Source organism: Salvelinus alpinus, chromosome 11, assembly GCF_045679555.1.
Source record: "Salvelinus alpinus chromosome 11, SLU_Salpinus.1, whole genome shotgun sequence".
Taxonomy (NCBI): domain Eukaryota; kingdom Metazoa; phylum Chordata; class Actinopteri; order Salmoniformes; family Salmonidae; genus Salvelinus; species Salvelinus alpinus.
In genome coordinates, this window is record NC_092096.1 from 9275932 (window position 1) to 9291750 (window position 15819).

Below are 15819 nucleotides of genomic sequence, written 5' to 3' on the forward strand. Positions count from 1 at the left end.
GTGGTATAGCATGGTGCTTGTAACTCCAGGGTAGTGGGATTGATCAGGTGGTATAGCATGGTGCTGGTAACTCCAGGGTAGTGGGATTGATCAGGTGGTATAGCATGGTGCTGGTAACTCCAGGGTAGTGGGATTGATCAGGTGGTATAGCACGGTGCTGGTAACTCCAGGGTAGTGGGATTGATCAGGTGGTATAGCACGGTGCTGGTAACTCCAGGGTAGTGGGATTGATCAGGTGGTATAGCACGGTGCTGGTAACTCCAGGGTAGTGGGATTGATCAGGTGGTATAGCACGGTGCTGGTAACTCCAGGGTAGTGGGATTGATCAGGTGGTATAGCACGGTGCTGGTAACTCCAGGGTAGTGGGATTGATCAGGTGGTATAGCACGGTGCTGGTAACTCCAGGGTAGTGGGATTGATCAGGTGGTATAGCACGGTGCTGGTAACTCCAGGGTAGTGGGATTGATCAGGTGGTATAGCACGGTGCTGGTAACTCCAGGGTAGTGGGATTGATCAGGTGGTATAGCACGGTGCTGGTAACTCCAGGGTAGTGGGATTGATCAGGTGGTATAGCACGGTGCTGGTAACTCCAGGGTAGTGGGATTGATCAGGTGGTATAGCACGGTGCTGGTAACTCCAGGGTAGTGGGATTGATCAGGTGGTATAGCACGGTGCTGGTAACTCCAGGGTAGTGGGATTGATCAGGTGGTATAGCACGGTGCTGGTAACTCCAGGGTAGTGGGATTGATCAGGTGGTATAGCACGGTGCTGGTAACTCCAGGGTAGTGGGATTGATCAGGTGGTATAGCACGGTGCTGGTAACTCCAGGGTAGTGGGATTGATCAGGTGGTATAGCACGGTGCTGGTAACTCCAGGGTAGTGGGATTGATCAGGTGGTATAGCACGGTGCTGGTAACTCCAGGGTAGTGGGATTGATCAGGTGGTATAGCACGGTGCTGGTAACTCCAGGGTAGTGGGATTGATCAGGTGGTATAGCACGGTGCTGGTAACTCCAGGGTAGTGGGATTGATCAGGTGGTATAGCACGGTGCTGGTAACTCCAGGGTAGTGGGATTGATCAGGTGGTATAGCACGGTGCTGGTAACTCCAGGGTAATGGGATTGATCAGGTGGTATAGCACGGTGCTGGTAACTCCAGGGTAGTGGGATTGATCAGGTGGTATAGCACGGTGCTGGTAACTCCAGGGTAGTGGGATTGATCAGGTGGTATAGCACGGTCCTGGTAACTCCAGGGTAGTGGGATTGATCAGGTGGTATAGCACGGTGCTGGTAACTCCAGGGTAGTGGGATTGATCAGGTGGTATAGCACGGTGCTGGTAACTCCAGGGTAGTGGGATTGATCAGGTGGTATAGCACGGTGCTGGTAACTCCAGGGTAGTGGGATTGATCAGGTGGTATAGCACGGTGCTGGTAACTCCAGGGTAGTGGGATTGATCAGGTGGTATAGCACGGTGCTGGTAACTCCAGGGTAGTGGGATTGATCAGGTGGTATAGCACGGTGCTGGTAACTCCAGGGTAGTGGGATTGATCAGGTGGTATAGCACGGTGCTGGTAACTCCAGGGTAGTGGGATTGATCAGGTGGTATAGCACGGTGCTGGTAACTCTAGGGTAATGGGATTGATCAGGTGGTATAGCACGGTGCTGGTAACTCCAGGGTAGTGGGATTGATCAGGTGGTATAGCACGGTGCTGGTAACTCCAGGGTAGTGGGATTGATCAGGTGGTATAGCACGGTGCTGGTAACTCCAGGGTAGTGGGATTGATCAGGTGGTATAGCACGGTGCTGGTAACTCCAGGGTAGTGGGATTGATCAGGTGGTATAGCACGGTGCTGGTAACTCCAGGGTAGTGGGATTGATCAGGTGGTATAGCACGGTGCTGGTAACTCCAGGGTAGTGGGATTGATCAGGTGGTATAGCACGGTGCTGGTAACTCCAGGGTAGTGGGATTGATCAGGTGGTATAGCACGGTGCTGGTAACTCCAGGGTAGTGGGATTGATCAGGTGGTATAGCACGGTGCTGGTAACTCCAGGGTAGTGGGATTGATCAGGTGGTATAGCACGGTGCTGGTAACTCCAGGGTAGTGGGATTGATCAGGTGGTATAGCACGGTGCTGGTAACTCCAGGGTAGTGGGATTGATCAGGTGGTATAGCACGGTGCTGGTAACTCCAGGGTAGTGGGATTGATCAGGTGGTATAGCACGGTGCTGGTAACTCCAGGGTAGTGGGATTGATCAGGTGGTATAGCACGGTGCTGGTAACTCCAGGGTAGTGGGATTGATCAGGTGGTATAGCACGGTGCTGGTAACTCCAGGGTAGTGGGATTGATCAGGTGGTATAGCACGGTGCTGGTAACTCCAGGGTAGTGGGATTGATCAGGTGGTATAGCACGGTGCTGGTAACTCCAGGGTAGTGGGATTGATCAGGTGGTATAGCATGGTGCTGGTAACTCCAGGGTAGTGGGATTGATCAGGTGGTATAGCATGGTGCTGGTAACTCCAGGGTAGTGGGATTGATCAGGTGGTATAGCATGGTGCTGGTAACTCCAGGGTAGTGGGATTGATCAGGTGGTATAGCATGGTGCTGGTAACTCCAGGGTAGTGGGATTGATCAGGTGGTATAGCATGGTGCTGGTAACTCCAGGGTAGTGGGATTGATCAGGTGGTATAGCATGGTGCTGGTAACTCCAGGGTAGTGGGATTGATCAGGTGGTATAGCATGGCGCTTGTAACTCCAGGGTAGTGGGATTGATCAGGTGGTATAGCACGGTGCTGGTAACTCCAGGGTAGTGGGATTGATCAGGTGGTATAGCATGGTGCTGGTAACTCCAGGGTAGTGGGATTGATCAGGTGGTATTGCACGGTGCTGGTAACTCCAGGGTAGTGGGATTGATCAGGTGGTATAGCACGGTGCTTGTAACTCCAGGGTAGTGGGATTGATCAGGTGGTATAGCACGGTGCTGGTAACTCCAGGGTAGTGGGATTGATCAGGTGGTATAGCACGGTGCTGGTAACTCCAGGGTAGTGGGATTGATCAGGTGGTATAGCACGGTGCTGGTAACTCCAGGGTAGTGGGATTGATCAGGTGGTATAGCATGGTGCTGGTAACTCCAGGGTAGTGGGATTGATCAGGTGGTATAGCATGGTGCTTGTAACTCCAGGGTAGTGGGATTGATCAGGTGGTATAGCATGGTGCTGGTAACTCCAGGGTAGTGGGATTGATCAGGTGGTATAGCACGGTGCTGGTAACTCCAGGGTAGTGGGATTGATCAGGTGGTATAGCATGGTCCTGGTAACTCCAGGGTAGTGGGATTGATCAGGTGGTATAGCATGGTGCTGGTAACTCCAGGGTAGTGGGATTGATCAGGTGGTATAGCACGGTGCTGGTAACTCCAGGGTAGTGGGATTGATCAGGTGGTATAGCATGGTGCTGGTAACTCTTTTGAGCAGGGTGCATTGGGTAGGGACTGTAGGGAAAAGGCTGCCGTTAGGGACGCAGCCTTGTGTTGCTCTATTCCAGCCTCTCTTCTGTTCTGAGTCACCTGCATCTGATCCACCACGCCAACCCCCCGCCTCCTCTCTATTCACACCATACAGACACCGATGCATTGTGGGTCGTTGGTATGGAGGTTTGAGAGGCTCCTCTCAGGACTGATCATCTGAATGACGTGAATGAAGCCTTTTGTAGGTGAGCCTTAAAAAAAAACACACAACCACTCTTTCTATTGACCAGGGTCCATGGCTCTCTCACACACACACACACACACACACACACACACACACACACACACACACACACACACACACACACACACACACACACACACACACACACACACACACACACACACACACACACACACACACACACACACACACACACACAGACAGAGAGAGGGGAGTTATTTAAATGCTAAATACTCTCCCTTTCCAATCAGTCTCTGATCTCAAGTGCTGCTGCTGCTGGGTAGAAATAGCCAGGCACTTGAGAAGTATGATCGACTGAAATGACCATATCGGAGAAGACACGCTCCATTTACCAGTCTAAACCACCGCCATGTTTTTAGGTGACCACCATTTACCAGTCTAAACCACCACCATGTTTTAGGTGACCACCATTTACCAGTCTAAACCACCACCATGTTTTAGGTGACCACCATTTACCAGTCTAAACCACCACCATGTTTTAGGTGACCACCATTTACCAGTCTAAACCACCGCCATGTTTTAGGTGATCACCATTTACCAGTCTAAACCACCGCCATGTTTTAGGTGATCACCATTTACCAGTCTAAACCGCCACTATGTTTTAGGTGACCACCATTTACCAGTCTAAACCACCGCCATGTTTTAGGTGACCACCATTTACCAGTCTAAACCACCGCCATGTTTTAGGTGACCACCATTTACCAGTCTAAACCACCGCCATGTTTTTAGGTGACCACCATTTACCAGTCTAAACCGCCACTATGTTTTAGGTGACCACCATTTACCAGTCTAAACCACCACCATGTTTTAGGTGATCACCATTTACCAGTCTAAACCACCACCATGTTTTAGGTGACCACCATTTACCAGTCTAAACCACCACCATGTTTTAGGTGACCACCATTTACCAGTCTAAACCACCACCATGTTTTAGGTGACCACCATTTACCAGTCTAAACCACCACCATGTTTTAGGTGACCACCATTTACCAGTCTAAACCACCACCATGTTTTAGGTGACCACCATTTACCAGTCTAAACCACCACCATGTTTTAGGTGACCACCATTTACCAGTCTAAACCACCGCCATGTTTTTAGGTGACCACCATTTACCAGTCTAAACCACCGCCATGTTTTAGGTGACCACCATTTACCAGTCTAAACCACCGCCATGTTTTAGGTGATCACCATTTACCAGTCTAAACACCGCCATGTTTTTAGGTGACCACCATTTACCAGTCTAAACCACCACCAAAATCCCACTTCCTAGTTACCAGGATTAGCAACCAACAGCAGTGACTAGCGTGTAACTGAAGACCCCGGAGGAAAGAAATCTACCCAAATTCAGAAGATGTTTGTGAATAATGGAGAACTGTGTAGTGATGTAATAGCTGAAGAGCAGAGAACTGTGTAGTGATGTAATAGCTGAAGAACAGAGTACTGTGTAGTGATGTCATAGCTGAAGAGCAGAGAACTGTGTAGTGATGTAATAGTTGAAGAGCAGAGAACTGTGTAGTGATGTAATAGCTGAAGAACAGAGGCTGGTAGAAGGAGCCCTTTGTTGAAAGAGATGTTTGGATCAAGATGAAGGCCGTGGACCGCCACCTGTTCCTCACTTCTACTGGAGTGACCTTGATCCTTCTGGCTCCCTCTCAGCTCAGTGTGAAATAAAGGCTCATTAAATTATACTGTAAAAGGTCAAGGTTTGATCAATGTGTCATGCCTGGTGTGTTAAAATATATCACCACACACACACACACACGTGTCTCTGACAAGGCTGACAGTTACATAACTCAATGCAGGATCTCTTCAATCTTCAACTACAGTGGTCCACATCCTGCCTCAATTAGAGAAACATCCTTCTCAGAGTCAGACTACAATTATTCCAATTGTTTGTGTTACATTAACCCTTCGCTGCATTAACCCTGGCAGCATTAACCCTGGCAGCATTAACCCCTTGGCAGCATTAACCCCCTGGCCGCATCGCATTAACACCTGGCAGCATTAACCCCTGGCAGCATTAACCCTGGCAGCATTAACCCCTTGGCAGCATTAACCCCCTGGCCGCATCGCATTAACACCTGGCAGCATTAACCCCTGGCCGCATTAACCCCTGGCAGCATTAACCCCTGGCAGCATTAACCCTGGCAACAGCCTGTACAATACAACACAGAGATGCCAACCAACCACCACCAACACTGTTCTAGTCCTCCATGCAGACAAGACTCTACACACCCTGGACCCTCCGAGACTCTACACACCCTGGACCCTCCGAGACTCTACACACCCTGGACCCCCCGAGACTCTACACACCCTGGACCCTCCGAGACTCTACACACCCTGGACCCTCCGAGACTCTACACACCCTGGACCCCCCGAGACTCTACACACCCTGGACCCTCCGAGACTCTACACACCCTGGACCCTCCGAGACTCTACACACCCTGGACCCTCCGAGACTCTACACACCCTGGACCCTCCGAGACTCTACACACCCTGGACCCTCCGAGACTCTACACACCCTGGACCCTCCGAGACTCTACACACCCTGGACCCTACGAGACTCTACACACCCTGGACCCTCCGAGACTCTACACACCCTGGACCCTCCGAGACTCTACACACCCTGGACCCGCCAAGACTCTACACACCCTGGACCCTCCGAGACTCTACACACCCTGGACCCTCCGAGACTCTACACACCCTGGACCCTCCGAGACTCTACACACCCTGGACCCTCCGAGACTCTACACACCCTGGACCCTCCGAGACTCTACACACCCTGGACCCTCCGAGACTCTACACACCCTGGACCCTCCGAGACTCTACACACCCTGGACCCTCCGAGACACCTCTGTATTCTGCGAATAAATTCCTCAGCTTAAACAATAACAGTAACGCTGTAATGCCCGGGAGATGACAGTAACCTTGTGACACACAGCTGCTAGGGACACAGATTATGGAGAAAGAACCATAGAAGAGACAGGAATGTAATTATTGTGTTAAATGACTGAGGTAAAGTGACATGAACTTTGCCCTGTTTAAAGGCCTTAAATGGGTTATAAAGGCCTTATAAAGGGGTTATAAAGGCCTTATAAAGGGGTTATTGAGCCATCATATAAGTTATCTTACAGTGCCTTCATAAAGTATTCACACCCCTTGAATTTTTCCATACTTTGTTGTGTTACAGCCTGAAATTAAAATGGATTTAATTTTGAGATTTTGTCTCACTGGTCTACACACACACACAATACCCCATAATTTCAAAGTGGAATTATGTTTCTAGACATTTTACAAATGAATAAATAATGAAAAGCTAAAAGAGAGAGACGTGAATAGCAGACAACCTGAGCTCATCAGACATGTCTCACACCACTGACTGAGAACAATGATGAACAACAGAGAATTGGGCTGCTGACAGACTGTACTGAGATACAAGGCCTAGTTAGGCCTGGCTACAACAGGCTGCTGACAGACTGTACTGAGATACAAGGCCTAGTTAGGCCTGGCTACAACAGGCTGCTGACAGACTGTACTGAGATACAAGGCCTAGTTAGGCCTGGCTACAACAGGCTGCTGACAGACTGTACTGAGATACAAGGCCTAGTTAGGCTACAACAGGCTGCTGACAGACTGTACTGGGATACAAGGCCTAGTTAGGCCTGGCTACAACAGGCTGCTGACAGACTGTACTGAAATAAAAGGCCTAGTTAGGCCTGGCTACAACGGGCTGCTGACAGACTGTACTGAGATACAAGGCCTAGTTAGGCCTGGCTACAACAGGCTGCTGACAGACTGTACTGAGATACAAGGCCTAGTTAGGCCTGGCTACAACAGGCTGCTGACAGACTGTACTGAGATACTAGGAATAGACAGGCCTGGCTACAACAGGCTGCTGACAGACAGACTGTACTGAGATACAAGGCCTTGTTAGACCTGGCTACAACAGGCTGCTGACAGACTGTACTGAGATACAAGGCCTAGTTAGGCCTGGCTACAACAGGCTGCTGACAGACTGTACTGAGATACAAGGCCTAGTTAGGCCTGGCTACAACAGGCTGCTGACAGACTGTACTGAGATACAAGGCCTAGTTAGGCCTGGCTACAACAGGCTGCTGACAGACTGTACTGAGATACAAGGACTAGTTAGGCCTGGCTACAGACAGACAGATTGTACTGAGATACTAGGAATAGACATACCAGGCTACAACAGACTGCATTAGCTATAACTTCACAACCTGGCATCTTTCCTCACAAGCCCCCCTGCGCCGGTCAGATCTTTATGCCATCTTGACAGCCTTAGGAGGAAACTATTGCCATTAAGATTGGTAGGAAAATGTATAGCAGCATCATTTTATTCACAAGCTAAGATAGCTGCTAGCTGCTAGCATTTAGCCAGCCAGGAGCACAATGTCATTTACTAGCTAGATGTTAACTGCTAGCATTTAGCCACCCAGGAGCACAATGTAATTTACTAGCTAGACGTTAACTGCTAGCAATTAGCCACCCAGGAGCACAATGCCATTTACTAGCTAGATGTTAACTGCTAGCCTTTAGCCAGCCTGAAACACAATGCCAATCACTAGCTAGACGTTAACTGTTAGCCTTTAGCCAGCCTGAAACACAATGCCAATCACTAGCTAGCTGCAAGCATAGCAGCATGTAGCCACCCTGGGGAGCAGCTCTGGTTTCATGGCTGCGGAGAGGTCGGGCAGGCAGAAGAAGGGGAAACGTCAGAGGCCCTAAAGGAAAAGTGGGCCAACTGGTTGTAGTGGAGGGAGGAGGACACCACTTCCCAGCAATGGCCAGAAGGATTTACCAACAGCTTTACAGTCAGGCTGCATCATCAATGGCCATGCCACAGCCCCCGCCCCTAGCTTGAGTCCATCTCAACCTGGGTCCCTGGTTGAGAGAGAGAACCATTCCTGGACATGGTCTTGCATCGATATCAGGAAGGAAGCCTTTAGTGTCCTGGGTCCCTGGTTGAGAGAGAGAGAACCATTCCTGGATCTGTGATTCCTCACATCCTATCTCTTCATCTCCTTCTCAACCATCTACTGCATCTTGCCATGCCGTTCTGTACCACCACTCATTCATATATCTTTATGTACATATTCTTTATCCCTTTACACTTGTGTGTATAAGGTAGTAGTTGTGGAATTGTTAGGTTAGATTACTCGTTGGTTATTACTGCATTGTCGGAACTAGAAGCACAAGCATTTCGCTACACTCGCATTAACATCTGCTAACCATGTGTATGTGACTAATAAAATTTGATTTGATTTGATTTGATTTGAACCAGTGGAGACCTTCCTCTTCAGTGAATTTCATAAAAAATTCAAAAATAGTGAAACTAAAAAAAGTTATCCTTTTTAGATAAAACTATACTAAATATATTTACGTCACCAAATAATTGAACCACTGTAGGTTGTAGCAACCTCATGATGGGTACGGGGAAAATTAGACTATCGTGTAGTAGCCTACGGGATGTTACATTGAACTGGGTGAATGGAATAGGAATGGCATCCATTATGCTGTAATAGAAATAAGGCCATGCTCATAGAAAAATAATAATAATCCTCCCTCATCTGAAACGACACCAACCGCCACTGTTCTCAGCCCCACTTGAACCTTCCTAATGGGAAGGAGGCGAGGAAATAGGATGCAAGGATCGAAGGAAAGTTGATTTGAGAAAGAGCCTCAGGTGAGCCAGCGGAGTAGTCTGCTATGGGGTCTCTCCATAAAAATATAATAACTAGAACGGAGAAAAAAAATCCCCATTCAAGTCAATGGGCCTGTGATAGGTGGACCGGCGGCCATGTTGAGTGTACCCATAGGAGGAAGTCATTCTATGTCTATGGTTCTCTCTGTCCTCAGGGACCAGTCCAGACGTCTCTATGGGAGGTGTCATTTATCATCAGCAGTCAATAAGTCAGTCGATAAGTCAGACAGACAGTAAATAAGTCAGTCAGACAGTCAGTCAGTCAGTCAGACAGTCAATAAGTCAGACAGGCAGTCACAATAAGTCTGTCAATCAGTCAGTCATTTGCTCTATCTGACAGCCAGCCTAGCACCCTACTGCTCTGCATAAAGGCTATTCTCCCCCAGGACTCCTTCCTTCCCAACACTGGCTGACTGGCTGTGTGCTCTGCGCCATCCTAATACACCTCACTGCAAACATTCAGCTGCCAATACGCTGCTTAGCACAATGAGACAGGAGACACCCGACACTAGGCTACGTTCCGAATGGCATTCTATTCCCCCATAGGGTCAAAAGTAGTGCACTACAAAAGTAGTGCACGCACACACACACACACACACACACACACACACACACACACACACACACACACACACACACACACACACACACACACACACACACACACACACACACACACACACACACACACACACACACACACACACACACACACAATGCTAAAGGTGCAGCTTTTAAATCAATGTCTGTGGACTGCTGCTGCACCGATCTGATAGCACCACTTGAGGTTGGAAGTTAATAGCTGGAGAAATGGCAGAGCACATCAGCCTGGCTGGCAGAGCACATCAGCCTGGCTGGCAGAGCACATCAGCCTGGCTGGCAGATCACATCAGCCTGGTTATCACAACAAATAGAACCAGGAAGTGAACCAGGGGCTTGTCTGACTGAATGGCAACCTATTCCCTCTATAGTGTATGGGCCCTGGTCAAATGTAGTGCGCTATATATGGAATAGGGTTCTATTTGGGACGCACCCTGAAACAAGTGTTCCTTGGACAATGGGTCCTTATTCCCTATATAGTGCACCACTGGTCAGATATATATTCTATGTTGCTGTGCCCTGGTACTTTTGACCAGAGCCTTACGGTCCTTGGTCAAAAGTAGTGCACTATATAGGGAATAGGGTTGGAGTTCCATTTGGGACTTAGCCTGAAACAAGGGTCCACAGCACAGCAACATAGAATATATATCTGACCAGTGGTGCTACTGCCTTGTCCCTGGTCTGACACATACAGGAAACGACTGCCTTGTCCCTGGTCTGACACATACAGGAAACTACTGCCTTGTCCCTGGTCTGACACATACAGGAAACTACTGCCTTGTCCCTGGTCTGACACATACAGGAAACTACTGCCTTGTCCCTGGTCTGACACATACAGGAAACTACTGCCTTGTCCCTGGTCTGTCACATACAGGAAACTACTGCCTTGTCCCTGGTTTGTCACATACAGGAAACTACTGCCTTGTCCCTGGTCTGTCACATACAGGAAACTACTGCCTTGTCCCTGGTCTGTCACATACAGGAAACTACTGCCTTGTCCCTGGTCTGTCACATACAGGAAACTACTGCCTTGTCCCTGGTCTGTCACATACAGGAAACTACTGCCTTGTCCCTGGTCTGTCACATACAGGAAACTACTGCCTTGTCCCTGGTCTGTCACATACAGGAAACTACTGCCTTGTCCCTGGTCTGTCACATACAGGAAACTACTGCCTTGTCCCTGGTCTGTCACATACAGGAAACTACTGCCTTGTCCCTGGTCTGTCACATACAGGAAACTACTGCCTTGTCCCTGGTCTGACACATACAGGAACTTACTACCTTGTCCCTGGTCTGACACATACAGAAACGTACTGCCTTGTCCCTGGTCTGACACATACAGGAAACTACTGCCTTGTCCCCGGTCTGACACATACAGGAAACTACTGCCTTGTCCCTGGTCTGACACATACAGGAAACTACTGCCTTGTCCCTGGTCTGTCACATACAGGAAACTACTGCCTTGTCCCTGGTCTGTCACATACAGGAAACTACTGCCTTGTCCCCGGTCTGACACATACAGGAAACTACTGCCTTGTCCCTGGTCTGACACATACAGGAAACTGGTGGAAACTATGAAACTTTCCCATAGGTTAAGAGATATTCTCTGGAGTCCTCATAGGAAAATGATCATCACCACAATGGTCTTTCTAATATTAAGCCTTAGTCATAACATATTCAGCTGTTAGAAACCATTACACTGTTAGTACACACACACACACACACACACACACACACACACACACACACACACACACACACACACACACACACACACACACACACACACACACACACACACACACACACACACACACACACACAGTTATAAACGAACTGAAAAACATAATAATCAATTTAAAACATTGAACATATTCCCTGTATACAGACAGTAGTGAACAGTAGAGAGAAGGTACAGCTGAGTAGAGGTCATTAAAAAGGTCAGAACTAAATAAAACACATTAAACAAACAAGCTCTTTAAGTCCTATAGTTCTCTCTCTCTCTCTCTCCCTCCCTCCCTCTTTCTTTCACACCCTTTCTTTCTCCCTCTCCCTCCCTCTCTCTCTCTCTTTCTTTCACACTCTCTCTCTCCCTCCCTCCCTCTTTCTTTCACACTCATTCTTTCTCTCTCTCTCTCTCTTTCACACTCTTTCTTTCTCCCCTCCCTCTCTCTCTTTCTTTCACACTCTCTCTCCCCCTCCCTCCCTCCCTCCCTCCCTCCCTCTCTCTCTCTCAGCATGGTTCCACATCCTCTTACCAATAACTGACAGCAGAATGACTGATACTTGTTCAGGGTAGTTCAAACTGTGTCCTAACTCAGGAGGTGTTAGATTATAATCTATCTTTAACTGAGAGGACAGAATACAACAGTTAGTTACTTTTACAAGTGTTCGTTGTGATATTTCTCAATTTCTTTCTTTTTACTTTGTGGATTATGCGTGTATTGTTTTGTATTACTGCACTGTTGGAGCTAGGAACGAGCATTTCGCTGCACCTGCAAAATCTGCGTACGCGACAAATAAACGTTGATTTGATTGCAGTCTATAGTTTACAGAGAGTAGAAATCTTAAATATTTTCAAAAAAATGATTTCAGAAAATCTATTAAAATGAATATCAAATATGGATCTAACATGCTGCCGATCTTGGCCTACAGTCCACACGTTTCAAATTCGTGAAGAATATAAGCTAATATGACAATTCAGTGTATTTTCGGTTCCGTTCAACTAAGATGAAACCACCACCCAGTTGTGTCCCTCCCACCGACAGATTCACTAGTGAACTAGGCGGGGCCCGTATCTAACGCATATAGAACTGGCTGCTGCTTTCAGAGCATAAAAAACGGTACAAAACTAATACAAAATAGATTACAAATGTTGTTATCTAAAATTGCGCATTTGATAACCGCTTGAATAATTCCAGGCGTCCTATTATGGTAATTGATAAGAATTCAGTGTCCCAAAGAACGTGTTTAATTCTAGACAATCGAATAACTTTTCCATTTCCGTTGTAACTTCAACCCCGTCACGGGAAGGATATCGGTCAAAACGCTGTTATTTTTGTTAGCCAACCGCGCGACCGAGAACTGTGTCTGGATACAAACCGCGGAGAATGCCGCGTTCTGCATTATGCATGACAAGAAAGAAATTAATTGTCTGACAAAACATTATGAGTTGGATTGTTTCACTCTGCTCCGCCATATTCTAGGCATTTGACCTGCGCTTCCGCAAACCGTGTGTTGTGCATCCCCAGAAACCGGTCTCCGGTTTTCATTTGCAATAATGGATCATTCTACTTCAAAAACTGGCATCATGTGCGCCTATTTCGCATTATCCCGAGCGGCCTAAAACGCCGCAAACATGGCACAGATAGTAACAAAATCTCAGCCAATAGAAATGTGTGTAGATACGGTACTTACAGTTATCCTCCGTAGCTCCAATCTGTTAGCACCTCTAGTCGCTCGGTCTGTCGCTTCTCTCTGGGTGAGGTTTTGCGTTTTCTCATGACGTTGCAGCCTCGTTTTGAGACGAGCACCGCTCTCGACTGTGCTCAGCTATTGCAGTAGCTGTAACATAGCCTAGTGTAGACATTTCGCCATACATTATTTCATACCAATAATATCTGATTGACAAACAATGAGCTTTATTATACAATGCACTATAGGAAGCCTACCCCAGCATTCAGTGGGGGCTCCTCAAGGGAGGACCATCCTCCTCAGGGAATTTAATAAAAACATTTAAATAGTGACAAATAAAACAAGGTATCCTCTTTAGATAAAACTATATTAAATATATTCACTTCACCAAATAATTGATTAAAATACACTGTTTTGCTATGAAGGTTTACATTAACTAGGACTTGCCTAGTTTTAAAAAACAAGGTTAAATTAGCCTCAACAGCACTCTGTAGGGGAGCACCAGATGACAGCTAGCTTCCATCCTTCCATCTGGGTGCATTGACTTCAATACAAAGCCTGTATTTGTACATTTTAGCAGTCACTCTTACGCAGAGCGACTTACAGTAGTGAGTACATACATTTTTATACTGGTCACCCGTTGTAATCAAACCCATAACCCTGGCTTTACAAGCACAATGCTCTACCAACTGAGCTACACGGGACCTAGGAGGCTCATGGTTCTCACCCCCTTCCATAGACTTGCACAGTAATTATGACAACTTCCGGATGAAGGGGAAGCAAGAGAGAGAATGAGCTATATTGCGTTGTATTTTCTTTCACTTAGCTAGCGAATGCAGCTTAATAGTGTAGCCTACTCAAACACCCTGCTCAAACAGAGGGATGCTACGTTAGCTAGCTGGCTACGACTATCCAACACTGGAACTCTTCCAAGTCAAATTCATATTTTGGTTCTATTGATTTATTGCTACTGCAGGGGGCTCTGCTAAACTGCTTGCTGACTGTACACTGTACTGCGCGATTATTAGCGGTTTTACCAATGAATTAGTTCTAATAGCTATGTTGACTCTGACGTTAGCTAATATTAATGGTGACAACGATGTAGGCTGTGTGTAGCGGTTAGCAGTTATGATATGAAGGTTTGGCTTGGAAAGTTTTTTTTCGCCTGCTCACAGACAGCTGAATGTTGTGCACTGAAGTCCACAAGTGAAGGGAAAAGGTGAGAGGAGGAGAGCGCAAAAGATGCCAGAAGGAATTACAGCTACAACGATCAAAGTGATCATGCTGTTTGTACGTGGCTGCTATGAAAGTGAACTGTTTGCGTGTGATCAGGGGTGTATTTATTCAGCCGATTCTGTTGAAAAACGTTTCTTAAACGGAACGAAACTGGGATAAACATAACTGAATTTTGTCCAATAGAAACTCTCGTTTGCAACTGTTGGACTAATGATTACACCCTGGATCAGCTAGATGCAGACAAGAGTGTGCAAGGCGGTTTTGAATGTGTCACTGTCTGTCACAAATTTCTCTCAACCTGTGCACCTACCATGTAAACGTTCATTCATAGGCTAGGTTGTATGATGGGTAGAGGGAAAATGTGAGTATCATGTAGAAGCCTAAACCTGTCGATGTTACATTGAGCTGGGTGAATGGAATATGAATGACAGTCATCCAATAGGCTGTAAAATAAAATAAGAAAATGATTGTCCTCCATTCAGCTTAAACGGCAGTGACTGCCACTGCTAGGATTATGGTCCTGATCATTATTTATCATACCTATAGGACCAATTAACAGCTGCCTATTCATTCACCATAACATCCACATGATCATTACTCATCATACCTATATGACCAATTAACAGCTGTCTATTCATTCACCATAACATACACATGATCGTTACTCATCATACATATAGGACCAATTAACAGCTGCCTATTCATTCAGCATAACATACACATGATCATGTTTGTCACCTTCAAAGTCAAAATAATTATAATATTGTCTGGGGGTTTCTGGGTAATATGCCTCCACAATTTAGTCCTTCTGACATTCTCTCTGTCTTCATCTGCAATGTCTCTCTGTCTGGTTGTTGTAGGACTTTATACATTAGTGAAATGAGATTACAGCTCCAAATGTAATCCATGTTGCTGCTCTATCCGGTCTGTTACTGTGAGCTCTGTGACTGTCCAGGACACCAAGTCACAATACAGTACAGAGTAGATGTGAGCTCTGTGACTGTCCAGGACACCAAGTCACAATACAGTACAGAGTAGAAACAGAGTAGATGTGAGCTCTGTGACTGTCCAGGACACCAAGTCACAATACAGTACAGAGTAGAAACAGAGTAGATGTGAGC

General features: G+C 46.9%; 1 protein-coding gene across 1 annotated transcript in view; it reads right to left on the reverse strand.

Moving 5' to 3' along the window:
• The window catches only part of LOC139533559 (ras-related protein Rap-1b), a 166678-nt gene extending 153063 nt beyond the window's left edge, over nucleotides 1-13615 (reverse strand). The window contains exon 1 of the mRNA XM_071331691.1: nucleotides 13466-13615. The gene's annotated coding sequence lies outside the window, so the exon portion shown is untranslated. The remainder of the gene's footprint in view (nucleotides 1-13465) is intronic.
• Nucleotides 13616-15819: the final 2204 nt, after the last annotated feature.